The 14,153-nt window shown below is 43.7% G+C and overlaps 1 non-coding gene across 1 annotated transcript; it reads left to right on the top strand.

Moving 5' to 3' along the window:
• The first annotated feature begins 13,388 nt into the window (after positions 1 to 13,388).
• TRNAG-CCC (transfer RNA glycine (anticodon CCC)) lies at positions 13,389 to 13,461 on the top strand. The gene has a single exon. It is a non-coding gene; the product is annotated as a tRNA-Gly (tRNA).
• Positions 13,462 to 14,153: the final 692 nt, after the last annotated feature.

Raw genomic sequence — 14,153 nt, 5'->3', positions numbered from 1 at the left:
CAGGCTCTATCACTTCCTGTGTGGCGTGGGGCAATTCACTCCACCTCTCTGATCCTCATTTATGTAACAGAAGCAAAGCAAATACTGTATGGCTTCCCAGGGCCAGACTCTGGAACTTTACATTCCTTGACTCTTTCATATCCTCTCTGCAATCCTGTGGGGTTGATATTAGTATCTGTACACTGTAGCAAGGTGGACAGAAGACCAGAGAGGTTAAGTAACTTAGCTGGGATCACTCATCTGAATTCAACCGAGGTCTAGGTGACTCCAACTCCACAGATTCCCTTTGTAACTATAAAGTACTAGAGGGACTTCCCTTGTTTTCCACTGGCTAAGACTCCATGCTGCCAATGCAGGGGTGTGGGTTCGATCCCTAGCCAAGGAACTAGATCCCAGATGCTGCAACTAAAAGACTTCACATGCCACAACTAAGACCTGGTACAGCCAAATAAATAAATATTTTAAAATATATTTTAAAAGTTATGGTACTTGACACAGCATAGTCCTCTACTGCAGAGTGTGGGAAATAGATGTGAACTTTATATCTGTCTTGTGGTAGTGGTGGTTTAGTCACTAAGTCGTGTCTGACTCTTGCGACCCCATGGACTGTAGCCCGCCAGGCTCCTCTGTCCATAGGACTTCCCAGACAAGAATATTGGAGTGGGTTGTTACTTCCTTCTCCAGGGGATCTTCCCAACCCAGGCATCGAACCTGCATCCCCTGCATTGCAGGCAGATTCTTTACTGTCTGAGCCAGCAAGGCCAAAAAGCAACTTTATATCCGAGGCATCATCCTCTGAGGCAACGAGCACAAGATAACCCAGCTCCTTGAAAGGTGGGCAATGGTGGGTGAGCTGTTAAAAACATCAACAGTAAGGGGGGAAATGTGTAAGATCTCAAAAAAAAATTACATCAACAATCTTATACAAACGTACTATTCTTCTTCCAATTCTCTTTTCCTTAGAGGCAGAGATATAGCCTTGCAGGGCTTAGTACTAGCAGTAGCGGGAATAACACTAATGATAACAATGGCTTAATATATGTTGAGGTGCACTATGATAAGTGCCATATTTGTATAATTCCATTGAATTCTCATAAAAATCCTATGAGACAGTTCTTATTATCCCCATTTTACACAAGAGGAAATTGACCCTCAGAGAGCTGTGCCCCTAGATCTTACGACATGTAGGTGAGGAGTCTGGCTCTCAGTTTTCTGACTCCAGAGATTGTGCAGCAGCCACTGGGCCACACTGTCCAGACGCACCATAAAGCCTCAGGAGTTAGCTGGCCAGTATCATTCAGGCTGCTCACTCACCAGCATCAAGAAATATTGTATACTAGCAAGTCAGGCAGCTTCCCAGGCAAGGATGTAATGGAATGTTGACGAGAACTGGTTTCACCTGCAGAAGCAGGAAGTTGGCTAGGAGGGAGGTTACTCCCAAGGACCAAAAGACCAGACCGTGGGTCTTTGGCCCACCTGGCACTGGGGTCCCCAGGCCTGGCTCAGAAGCATTGCTGGGATTCCAGGCTGCACCCACCACCAGCCTGTCTTCTCTCTCTTCTGCAGAATGCTGGGAAATCACTGCCCTAATTCAGAATCTCTTCATCCATCTGGAATGTGGGTACCAGAAAGTGGTGTCAGATGAAGCAAGTGTGAGCAGTCTAGTCTTGGGAAGTGAGGGGTCAACCTCAACCAAAGCTTCACATTCCAGGTCCAGCTTGTACACACACACACACACACACACACTTACACATATACACAGAGTGACAGAGATTGCTAATCTTCCCCTAATATGAGATTCCTTTTCTTCTGTAGTGATAGAATTTTTTATCAGTAGCTAGGCAATATCTACCCAGACTAAAGATCTCATTTTCCAGTCTTCTTTTCAGAGAGGGTGGCCATATGACTACGCTCTATGGATGTACAGGAAGTGCCAACGCAACTTCCAGGTAGACTCAGCTAGGTGGTTTTGTACTACTGACTGAGGTCACCTGCTGGTATTCAGTTGGTGCACGAGTTGGCTTGGAATGTCCAAGTCAGCGTCACTCACATGTCCAGCATTTTGGTGGGGCAGCTTTTAGGGAAAGGTTCCTGTGGTACAATCTTTTGGAGCACCCATGTGTGACCAGCGTGATAACCTCAAGAGAGCTGGACTTCTTACATGGCAGCTCAGGGCTCCAAGAGCAAGGCTTCCAAGGATCCAGACAGACACTCCATGGCCTTTTACAACTGAGCCTTGGAAACCACTTGCCATCATTTCTGCTTATGCTATTGGTTAAAGCAGTCACAAGCTCACCCAGAATTGAGGAGAAGGGTCACAAACCTATACTTCTCACTGGGAGGAGTGTCAAAGAATTTTCAACCTTATTCTAAAAGCACACCAGCCCTAGACCACTAAGTCTGGACTTGAAGTCAGAGAACAAAGAAACTTCTATCTTGTTTAAACCAGACATATTCACAAAGTGCAGTGCACATACAGCCCACAAGACATGGGGGTTGGGGAGGGTGAGCAGATAGTGAAATCTCACAGGATTAGAACTGTTCATTTACTCTCATTTACTCATTCAACAAACCAAGCTCAGTAGCTGCCGCTCCCCAAAGCTCTTATCTCACTCCATACTTCCCTCATCATAACGCTTACCATGATCCACTGTAATTACCCATTTACTTGTCCATATCATCCTTGCTCTGCTTATCTCATGGACCATCCCTGTCTTGTTCATCATCATTCACTTATCACCTAGCACAGAACCTCAATAAATATTTTCACAGGTTCATATTTTACAACCAGACAGCAACTGATGCTTCAAACTGTTGGGATCTGGAGATGAAGTGAAGAGAAGTGACACTGGTTAGGACTCTGCAGGGTTCCTGAAAAAGTCCCCAGCAGCTTCAGGGGGATGAAAGGAAGAGAGCAGGAGGTGGGACTGCCAGGCCTTGGTGATGATGGGTGAGGGAGAAGCAGGAGTCAAGCGTGTACCCACAGGAATTCTAACTACCTAGTGGTTAAAATTCCAGGCTTTAACTGCTGAGGGCCCGGGTTCAATTCCTGGTTGCGGAAATGAGATCTGACAAGTTGCACAGTGCAGCTGAAAAAAAGAGTGGTACCCAGGTTTCTAATCTGAGTAACAGAATAATAAACAGTGGCATCATTTGTTGAGAGAGAAAACAGAAAAGGGAAGTAGAAAACTTGGGAAGAAGGTTGTGAGTTTGGGCTATCTGCATTTTTAATGCCTGGGGGCCACCCAGGGGAAGTGATGCAGGAGGCAGCTAGACACACAGCTGGACAGACGCAAAGACCAGTAAAGACATGCACACACATTCCGAAACGTTCCCACTTGTTCATTAAAAGTGTTGGAGGAAGCCGGGTCCAGGGCAGAGCCCTGGGATGGAAGTTGGCAGACCCACGTGCCCGTCTCCACTACAACCTGCGATGTGTTGTCTTAAGCAAGGGGTTCTTTCTTCCTGGCACATATTTTTCTGCTTTGTTGTAAAAATGAGAGGATCACCTCTGACTTCTCTCTTCCTTCCAGCACTTCTGTACAGCACTTCTATATTTGAAGGTCTACGACTTGAAGGTTATCACGCTAGGCACTGACCCTATTCCTGCTCCTCACAAAAACCAGATGGACCACAACAAAAAGAAAGTCACCTTCAGAAGGAGGCTGGTAGATAAACCACTGTAACTCCCTGAGTCCCACCTGCTTTCCCTTTTTTCCAGTCCCTGCTCCCAGTTCTCTGTCTACCCAATAGTCACACCCGAATCCCACCTTAGCCTCCAGGCTCCTTCAGCCATTCTTGGCCTCACCCTCTTCTCTACCCCAATAGGTGTTTTCTTAAGACCAACAAGAACAACAGTTATCCTAATTCTTCACATTTGTGTCACACTGTGTATTTCTACTTTCTCAATATACATGATATTTATTGCACAGCAGTTATGTGGCAGGCAATGTGCCAGGCTCTGAGTCCCTGGAATGAAGACATGGGCCCTGCTCTTCTCACAAAAAGCAGAGAAGAGAATTAGCAATGTAATCTGATGTGATACAATCACACAAGGGCTGATAGGACCCACATAGGAGCCACACAGGGGCTGTAGAGGTGGTGTGTGTGTGTGTGTGTGTGTAAATGTTGTGTGTGTTTATGAGAATCCTCAAACCCTGTGAAGAGTTCATGAAGCATCAGCACTGGAAGCGATCTCCCAGGCCAATTAGTCCCACTCTCTCATTTTATTTGTACAGAAACTGAGCCCCAGGGAAGTCAAGTGACCTGCCCAAGAACACACAGCTGGTGAGAGCGGCAGAGCCTACACTGGAAGTAGATATCCCAGACTTCTTTGGGTCTCATCCACTGTCCTCTTGCCCCTTCATCGCACTCCTTCCTAAGATCAATCAATAATGATGATATCTTGAGCTTTATAAGTGCTAACATACTGCCCAGCACCATGCTGAGCTCTCCACATGGATTGTCTCATTTATTACTTACAGCATCTCTTAAGAGTTAAGTCTGTTTTTAAGATCTTCTTTGATGATTATAGAGTCTCAGGTTAATTGACTTGCTCAAAGCCACCAGCTAACATGTGAAAAAGTCAATATTTGAACACGGGTAGTCTGAATACAGAGCCACGTGCATGAAAAAAAAAAAAATCACCTGATGACCTTGCTTAAGCTACAATTCCTAGGTTCTACCCCTGGAAAGTCTGATTTTCTAGGTCTCATGTGAACAAGATGGAGCTTGCATTTTAGCTACACACAGTAGGTGATTATGATTTGGTGGTACTTGAACCACACCTGGAAAGACCCAATTCTCTTGTATCTTTTTTCAAAATTCAGTTTTCCTGCAGACACCTCTTTTCCACAGGGAAATGGCTTCAGGACAAAGAGGGTGCACCAGCGACAGATATTGTGCCCCCTGGTGGTCAGATATTAGAAGCCAGGAACTGCAGCCGAGAGGGCTCCTGGTCAGTATCACAAATGAGAATTTTTCTACAATTCTGTTCAGTGAATGTTCCTAAGGTGCCACTGTGTGCCAGCACTGAGCCAGCATAACTCATGATGCGCGTGACAGAAGCAAGACTTCTGAGAACAGCATTCTTCAAGGTGGCTGCTTACTTGTTTTCACCCACCAATACAGAGGCATGGATTTCAAGCTGCAGTTGGGCAAATGTCACCTGTTGCAGGTAGTCATGTAGTCAATGGGGTCACAAAAGAGCTGGACACAACTGAGCGACTGAACTGAACTGATTCCAGGTTGTCATATCTGATAACACATGGCTCTGTATTTTAGATTTTTGCGTGTCCACGTGGGCTAAGTTGCTTCAGTCATGTCTGACTGTGTGCAATCCCATGGACTGTAGCCCACCAAGCTCCTCGGTCCATGGGATTCTCCAGGCAAGAATACTGGAGTGGGTTGCCACGTCCTCCTCCAGGGGATCTTCCCGACCCAGGGATCTAACCCACGTCTCCTGTGTCTCCTCCGTTGGCAGGCAGGTTCTTTACCACTAGTACCACCTGGGAAGCCCATTTTAGATTTTTAGGGAGGTGTAAAAGAGGTTTCTGAGAAAAGCTGAGCCCACACTCTGGCGGAAGATGCAGGTGTGTATTTGCCATGCGGTGTGAGGAGGCCAGGCTTCGGAGTTAGGCTGCTGCAACTGCTGCTTCAGGCTCTGGAGTCCTGGGACAGTTCTTTAATCTTCCTGAGTTGCAGCTCCCTCGCCTGGAACATGAAGCAATAATAATTACCACCTCACAGGGTTGTAATGGGGAGGAAAACGGCCTCTTAGAAGAGTGCCTGGCACATGGTAGAAGCTTGAAAAACTTAGTACTTTTGATATACTTTGTAGTTATATATCATGGACTATGGACTTCCCAGGTGGCTCAGTAGTTAAGAATCCATCTGCAATGCAGGAGATGCAAGGAGGAAATGGCATCCCCTGGAAGGAGGAAGAAATGGCAACCCCTGGAGGAGGAAATGGCAACCCACTCCAGTATTCTTGCCTAGAGAATCCCATGGACAGAGGAGCCTGGCAGGCTACAGTCCACGGGTCACAAAGAGTTGGACACCACCGAGTGACTGAGGAAGCACACATATTATGGAATATAAAAGAGATAAACCAGGGATTCTCATATCAATCTTGATTTATTCTCCATGAAAAGGAGCTAAAAGAACTATTAATAATTCTCAGTTCTGTGCAATTGAGGGAAAAGATCTATTCTAGTTCCTGCTGCTGCTAAGTCAATTCAGTTGTGTCCAACTCTGTGCGACCCCATAGACGGCAGCGCACCAGGCTCCTCTGTCCCTGGGATTCTCCAGGCAAGAATGCTGGAGTGGGTTGCCATTTCCTTCTCCAATTCTAGTTCCACAGACATGCAAACTACTCCACACCCTTAGTGGGAGTGTAAATTAGTACAACATTGGAAACTTGTTTGACAATGTCTGCTAAAACTGAGTGTGTGTATGACCCAGCAATTCACCCCTAGGTATATGCTCCAAATAAATGCTTATAGATCTTAACCAAAAACATATATAAGTATGTTCATAGCAATGTTGTTGCTGTTCATTTGCTAAGTTGTGTCCGACTCTTTTGCGACCCCATGGACTGTAGCCTGTTAGGCTCCTCTGTCCATGGGGTTTCCCAGACAAGAATACTGGAGTGGGTTGCCAATTCCTTCTCCAGGGGATCTTCCCAACCCAGGGATTGAATCCGTGTCTCCTGCACTGGCAGGCAGACTCTTTACTGCTGAGCCAACAGGGAAGCCCAGTTCATAGCAATATTATTTATATCAGTCCCAGAGTGGGAGCTACTCAAATATCTATCAACAGTAGAATGGATTTAAAAACTGGTATTTTCATAGAATACTACCATACAGCAATGAAAAGGAGCAAACTAGGAATGAACATAATGACATGGGAGAATCTCACAAATATGAGATTGTTTGATGTTGAGAGAAAGAAGCCAAAGAAGCCAGACACTGAAGACCATGTACCTTACAGCTCCATGTATATAAGTACAAAATGGGGCATTCCCTGGCAGTCCAGTGCTTCCATTGCAGGGGACACAAGTTTGATCCCTGGTCAGGAAATCAAGATCCTGCAAGCCACTTGGCACAATAAATAAATTTTAAGAAGTACAAAGCGGTCAAAATGAATCTAATGCTGTACGGATTGGAACAGTAGTTACCTTTCAGAGTAGAGTACTCTTGTGCTTGGAGAAGGTATGAGGAGGCTTCTGCAAAGTGGCAATTAGTTCTATATCTTGATGTGTGTGGCAATCAAACAATTGTGTGCACTTTATAAAAACTTGTCATATATTGTGCACTCTTCTGTAAGTATGTTGCATGTGTGCTCAGTTGCTCCTCTGTCTATGGAATTTCCCAGGCAAGAACTGGAGTGGGCTGCCATTTCCTGCTCCAGGGGATCTTCCTGACCCAGGGATTGAATCTGCTTCTCTTCCATCTCCTGCATTGGCAGGCAGATTCTTCATCACTGAGCCATCTGGGAAGCCCCATAAGTATATTAGATTTCAATAAAAAGTTTACCTAAAAATCTCTTGATAGGTCCCTCATGACCAGTCACAGAATATACTCAGATATCACTCATTACAAGAGCCCAGAGTCCTATAGGGTATCAGAATCAGGAATTCAATGCTCCTCTAAGGATGGGAAATGTGGCCTAGGCTCCTTGAGCTGGAGGCAGGTTTCCTGCTCAAAGCCAAGAAGAAAAAGCCTTTCTTGTGGATAAAACAGTTTCTAGAAAAACTACATCATTGTGCTATGGAACACAGCAAGAGGGCTCAGTATCTGCCTGGAGTCTCTAGGTGGAAAAATCAGACTCTAACACCGAGCCAATCACAAAGCTAGCACCTGGGCCCATGCTAGATTGCCCGTTTGAGAACTCCATTCCAAGAAATTAGGAAACAGAAGTGGTGAAACCCATATAATAATAGCACAGAGAAAGACAAAACAACCCCTACAGGAATCCTCCAAAACCCTGAGAATGAGCAAAATGCTGACCCCTCAAGAAGCAAATAAATACTGAAGAAAATGTCATGATGGAGAGATGGCAGATGCAATAAATGAGAAAATTTATACCCCTAGATTTACAGGTAAAAGCATAATCTGAAAAAATGCTTCCATTCATGAAACATGAAAGCTGATTTAAAATAAACAAGTCTAAAATGTTCAACGGAGAAGGCAATGGCAACCCACTCCAGTACTCTTGCCTGGAAAATCCCATGGATGGAGGAGCCTGGTAGGCTGCAGACCATGGGGTCACAAGAGTCAGAAACGACTGAGCGACTTCACTTTCACTTCTCACTTTCATGCATTGGAGAAGGAAATGGCAACCCACTCCAGTATTCTTGCTTGGAGAATCCCAGGGACGGGGGAGCCTGGTGGGCTGCCATCTCTGGGGTTGCACAGAGTCGGACACGACTGAAGCGACTTAGCAGCAGCAGCAGCAGCAAAATGTTCAAATACATGAAGGGAGAAGTAAAATCCATATCATAAGTGAGATATTGTGGGGGGAAAGGTGAGTTTGAAAAAGACCAAATAGAGGGACTTCTCTGATGGTCCAGTGGCTAAGACTCTTCACTCCCAATGCAGGGGGCCCAGGTTCAATCCCTGGTCAGGAAACTAGGTCCCACATGTCACAACTAAGAGTTCGCAGGCTGCACCTAATGATGTCGCATGCCACAGTGATGATCAAAGATCACATGTGATGTAAATAAGACCTGGCACAGCCAAATAAATAGTATTTTTCAAAACCACATCTTCTCTAAAAACAAAACAAACAAACAAAAATGACCAAATAGAAACTCTAGAAATAAAAAACATGTAGAGATTTCAGTTTTTTAAACAGAATCTAGTAGAGAGTTGGACAATTAACTAGATCCTGCTATAGACTGAATTAATGAATGGAAGACAAAGATGAGGAAGTTGTTCAGGATGTGGTACAGAGAGATAAGGAGACAGAAAATAAGAAAGAGGAAGTATACATGGTATATAGGATGAGAGGGCTTCCCTGGTCGCTCAGACGGTCAAGAATCTGCCTGCAATGCAGGAGACCCAGGTCTCAGTCCCTGAATCTGGAAGATCCTCGGAGAAGGGAATGGGTACTCTCTCCAGTATTCTTGCTTGGAGAATCCCATACACAGAGGAGCCTGGTGGACTATGGTCCACAGGGTTGCAAAAGAATTGGACACGACTTAGCAACTAACACACTATACTACTATAGGATGAGAAGTTCCAGACAGGAGTTCAGAGAGAGGAAGATAAAGGTAGCAGAAAAGAGAGGAAGCACACTAACAGGTAATAATGGGAAGTTTTCAGAACTGAAGGAGAGGTGAGTTTGCCAATTGAAGAAGCACAAAATGTAATTTTTTTTAAAGTCCATATCCAGCACCTCCAATGGAATTGCAGAGCATTAAAGAAACTCCAGTACTTTGGCCATCTCATGCGAAGAGTTGACTCATTGGAAAAGACTCTGATGCTGGGAGGGATTGGGGGCAGGAGGAAAAGGGGACGACAGAGGATGAGATGGGTGGATGTCATCACCGACTCGATGAACGTGAGTTTGTTTTTTTCATTATTATTTTATTTATTTATTTATTTATTTTACTTTACAATATTGTATTGGTTTTGCCATACATCAACATGCATGAATGTGAGTTTGAGTGAACTCCGGGAGTTGATGATGGACAGGGAGGCCTGGCGTGCTGCAATTCGTGGGGTTGCAAAGAGTCGGACACAACTGAGCGACTGAAATGAACTGAACTGAACTGAACTGAAAGATAAACAGAATATCTTAAAGGCTACTAAAGATAAAAGATAACAGATTACCTACATAGGAACACTAATCAGAAGGACAGTGGATTTCCCATCATTGCTGAAGTTTCCAGAAGACAATGACATAATATTATCAAACTGCTCAGGGGAAATAACTGTCAATCAAAATTTTATACTTACATATAAAGTAAGGGTGAAATAATTTGTTTTCAGACTTATAAAGATTAAGAGAGTTTATTATTTTAATAAATTTACTGAAAGAACTATTAAAGAATTACTATGGTAACAAGGAAGACAAATCCAGAAGAAAGGACTGAAATGCAAGAAGGAATGATAAAATATTAATTGGTAAATCTTTTTTTGTTTGTTTGTTTGTTTTTAATTGGTAAATCTAAGTAAGTGTTTTTTAAAAGTGAATAAAATAAAGGACCAAACAATAACATACAATATAGGAATAGAAAGTTCAGAATTAAGATCTTTATCTTGTTCAGAAGCATAGAGAAACTGGACACATTTAAGACTATGTAATTGCTAAAATGAAAGAGACTGTACACTTTTCAAGCCAGTGGAGGAAAAAAAAGGTCATTGACAGAGTCATAAGGCAGGAGTGAAGGGAGAAAAGCACAGAAAATCACAATTTTTTAAAAAAGACACAAAGTAAGACTGTAAATTGCAGTAAAGACCCAGATGCTTGGGAAGAATGAGGGCATGAGGAGAAAGGGACAACAGAGGATGAGATGGTTGGATGGCATCAACGACTCAATGGACATGAGTTTGAGCAAACTCCAGGGGACTGTGAAGGACACGGAAGCCTGACATGCTGCAGTCCATGGGGTCACAAACAGTGTGACACAACTGAGCAACTGAACAACAAATTCACACTGTGGAATATTATATAGTCCATAAAGTGAGTGAATGTATCAGCATGGACAGATTCCAAAAATATAATGTTGAAGGAAGAAAAGGATTTGCAGAATTTATATGTGTAATTTATATTTATATGTATATAATTTACATGTACATTATGTATTTAGTTTTGCAAAACGTAGAAAATTATACACAAATATTTTTATATATACTTATTTTTGCAAAACAAAAATTATACACATATATCCTTATAAGTATGTACTGCTGCTGCTGCTGCTGCTAAGTCGCTTCAGTCGTGTCCGACTCTGTGCTAGAAATATACAAACATAGATGGGAAACATCCATACTAACTTCAGAATAGTGGTTGGTTCTGAGAAAGGATTGAAGGGAATAAGACGGGCAGGGGGTGAGTACAAAGGAATCTTTGATTTTATCTGTAAGGTTTATTTTTTTAAAAAGATCTGAAGTAAATATGTCCAAATGTTAACCTCGTTAATTCTGGCTGTAAGGCATGAGGTTTAGAGGTTGAAGGCGGCTGGGAAAGTTCTTTCTTACTTTAGAAAGTCACAGGAAGCCACTCTCTCTCTTCTGATGGATGTGAACAATGAAACACACAGCCCCGAATGCTACTGGAAAACATCCAATTCGTGAAAGCAATCAGGCTTACAATGAAGCCAACACTGAAGTCAGTAAAACAAAGATGGAAAAAACCCAGGTTATTGCAACATCACTGGGTCAATCAAGCCTGAAGCTTACCTTACTGCATTATTGTCTGTGAAACGAACTAAATAATTTTCTTATTATCTAAGCCAGTTTGCGTTAGGTTTTCTATTACTTACAGCCAAACTTATAATAACTGATACAATGGGGATGGAGAAGTGGAGACGTCTAAAACTATTAAGGAGGTAGAATTAGCAATATTCAGCCAAAGTTTAGATGGGATGGTTAGAAACAGAGAGGAGTCAAGATCGATCCTGATTTCTAGCTTGGATAACTTAATGGTGACATCATCTCTGAGGCAGCCAAAGTCAGAGGAAGACCAAGTTGGGGAGCAGGAGTGACAGTGGAGATCATCTGAGCAGTTCGGCTATGTTGGGTTTCAAACAGAGGAGTCTGTTTGAAGCTTTCTAACTAGACGTGTCCAGGAGGAAGCTGAATACACAAAACTGGACTTGAATGGTGAATAGTGTCTCCCCAAAATTTCATGTCCATCTGGAACCTCAGAACAGGACCTTATATGGGAGTAGGGTCATTGCAGATGAAATTAGGCAAACTTAGATGAGATCATACTGGATTAGTGAAGTGAAAGTCATTCAGTCATGTACGACTCTTTGCGACCCCATGGACTATAGCCTGCCAGACTCCTCTATCCACAGAATTCTCCAGGCAAGAATACTGGAGTGGGCTGCCATTCCCTTCTCCAGGGGATCTTTCCAACCCAGGGATTGAACCCAGGTCTCCTGAATTGCAGGCAGATTTTTTACTGGATTAGAGTGGGCCCTAAATCCAATGACGGTGTCCTTATCAGAAATCAGAAATGCGAAGACACAGAGAACCACCTGGGGAGAACAGCATGTGAAGATAATGGCAGAGACCAGAGTGATAAACCCACAAGCCGAGGAAGGCTAAGAATTGCCAGCAATTCCAGGAGCTACGAAAGGACTTCCCTGGTGGCTCAGACGGTAAAGTGTCTTGCTTACAATGCAGGAGACCGGGGTTTGATCCCTGGGTTGGGCAGATCCTCTGGAGAAGGAAATGGCAACCCACTCCAGTACTCTTACCTGGAAAATCCCATGGATGGAGAAGCGTGGTGGGCTACAGTCCATAAGAGTTAGACACAACTGAATGACTTCACTTGCCAGGAGCTACGAGAGCGGCATGGGGACAGTTTCTGCCTAAGAACCTCCAGAAGGAACTGACCATGCTGACACCATGAGTAAAATGTGTAGCCAAAGGAACTGTCAGAAAATAAATTTCTGTTGCTTTAAGCCAAGTTTGTGGTTATTTGTATAGTAGCCCTAGGAAATGAATACAAAGAGAGATGTCTGAATTTGAAATTTACCTTTGAGAGTTATCAGCATAAAGTAAGTGGTTGTTGAGGTCTTGGGAGTAGATAAGATTATCTGAGGAGAGTCTAGAATGAGAAGAGAAAGGAGGCCAAGAACAGACTCAGGAAAACTGACATGGAAGGAGCAGGAAGAGGAAAAGGAATAGATGAAGAAGATTGAAGAGGAGCAGCAGAGAGGTCACTTGGACGGAGGTCAAAGGAAGAGAGTGTTTGTGAAGAAGGACATGTTCAATGGGCCAAATATCATAGAGAAAAAAAAAAGGGTCAGTTGGGTGTGGCAATATGGAAATCACTGGTCTTCTGGGGCAGAACAGTCTTGGAAGAAAGGCAAGGACAGAAATAAGACTGCTGTTTTTGAAGCCTGAGAGGGAGGTGAGGAAGTTGAAATAGTTACTAAATCTTTTAAGGCCTGTGGTTATAAAGGCAGAGGGAGTGGGTGATGACCAGAAGGGGAAGCAGAGGCTGGGGGAGGGGGTAGATTGGGGTTTTGTTTTTGAAATGAGGGAGGCTTATGCATGTTTACAGGCTGAGGAAAAAGTCAGTTGGAGAGAGATTAAAAACTACAGGAACATGACACAGAAACCAAAAAACAGAAACACAAACTCCCTCCCTGATGAAACTAGAGACATATGTAACTTCCAAGCAGATCTTCAAAACAAAAATCAAGGACTTCCCTGGTGGTCCAGTGGCTAAGACTCTGTGCTCCCAATGCAGGGGGCCTGGGTTCAATCCCTGGTCAGGGAACTAGAGCCCACATGCTGCAACTTAGAGTTCACATGCCACAGCTAAAGATCCCACGTGCCACAGCTCTGACTTGTTTCGGCCAAATAAACAAATATTTAAAAACAAATAAACAAAACAAAAAGTGAACAAGGGTCCCTTAAGGAGTGTAACTCACCAGTCCCTGTGTTCGGGCTGTGCACAATGACCCAAAGAGTGCAGTATGACATCCAGAAAGGGAAGCCAACCCAAGCAAAACATCACTGGTTTTTAACAATCGCCAACAACAACAAAAAAAAGCTGACTGACCACCCTTTGCCATATAATGAAATCTACAGTTGACAGTCTCTGTCCAGCCATCCCCTTGTAGCTCAGTTGGTAAAGAATTTACCTGCAGTGCAGAAGGCCCGGGTTTGATCCCTAGGTTGGGAAGATACCCTGGAGAAGGAAATGGCAACCCACTCCAGTATCCTTGCCTGGAAAATCTCATGGACAGAGGAGCCTGGTGGGCTGCAGTCCACGGGGTCGCAAAGAGTCGGGCACGACTGAGCGACTAACACTTACTTACCCAGCCATCCAGAATTTCCAATAAGTTTTACTCAGTCTGCTTTTTCTTTCATAAGGATGGAATCTACAGATCATGACACATTTGGGAAATGTCTCCAACATAAAATAATAATAATAATAAACAGAAGTAAAGGAATCTGAAGCGAGTG

The sequence above is a fragment of the Bos mutus genome, chromosome 19 (assembly GCF_027580195.1).
Source record: "Bos mutus isolate GX-2022 chromosome 19, NWIPB_WYAK_1.1, whole genome shotgun sequence".
In the NCBI taxonomy this organism is placed as follows: Eukaryota; Metazoa; Chordata; class Mammalia; order Artiodactyla; family Bovidae; genus Bos; species Bos mutus.
The sequence above is the reverse complement of the archived record's forward strand: the minus strand, read 5'-3'. Positions and strand labels throughout refer to the sequence as shown.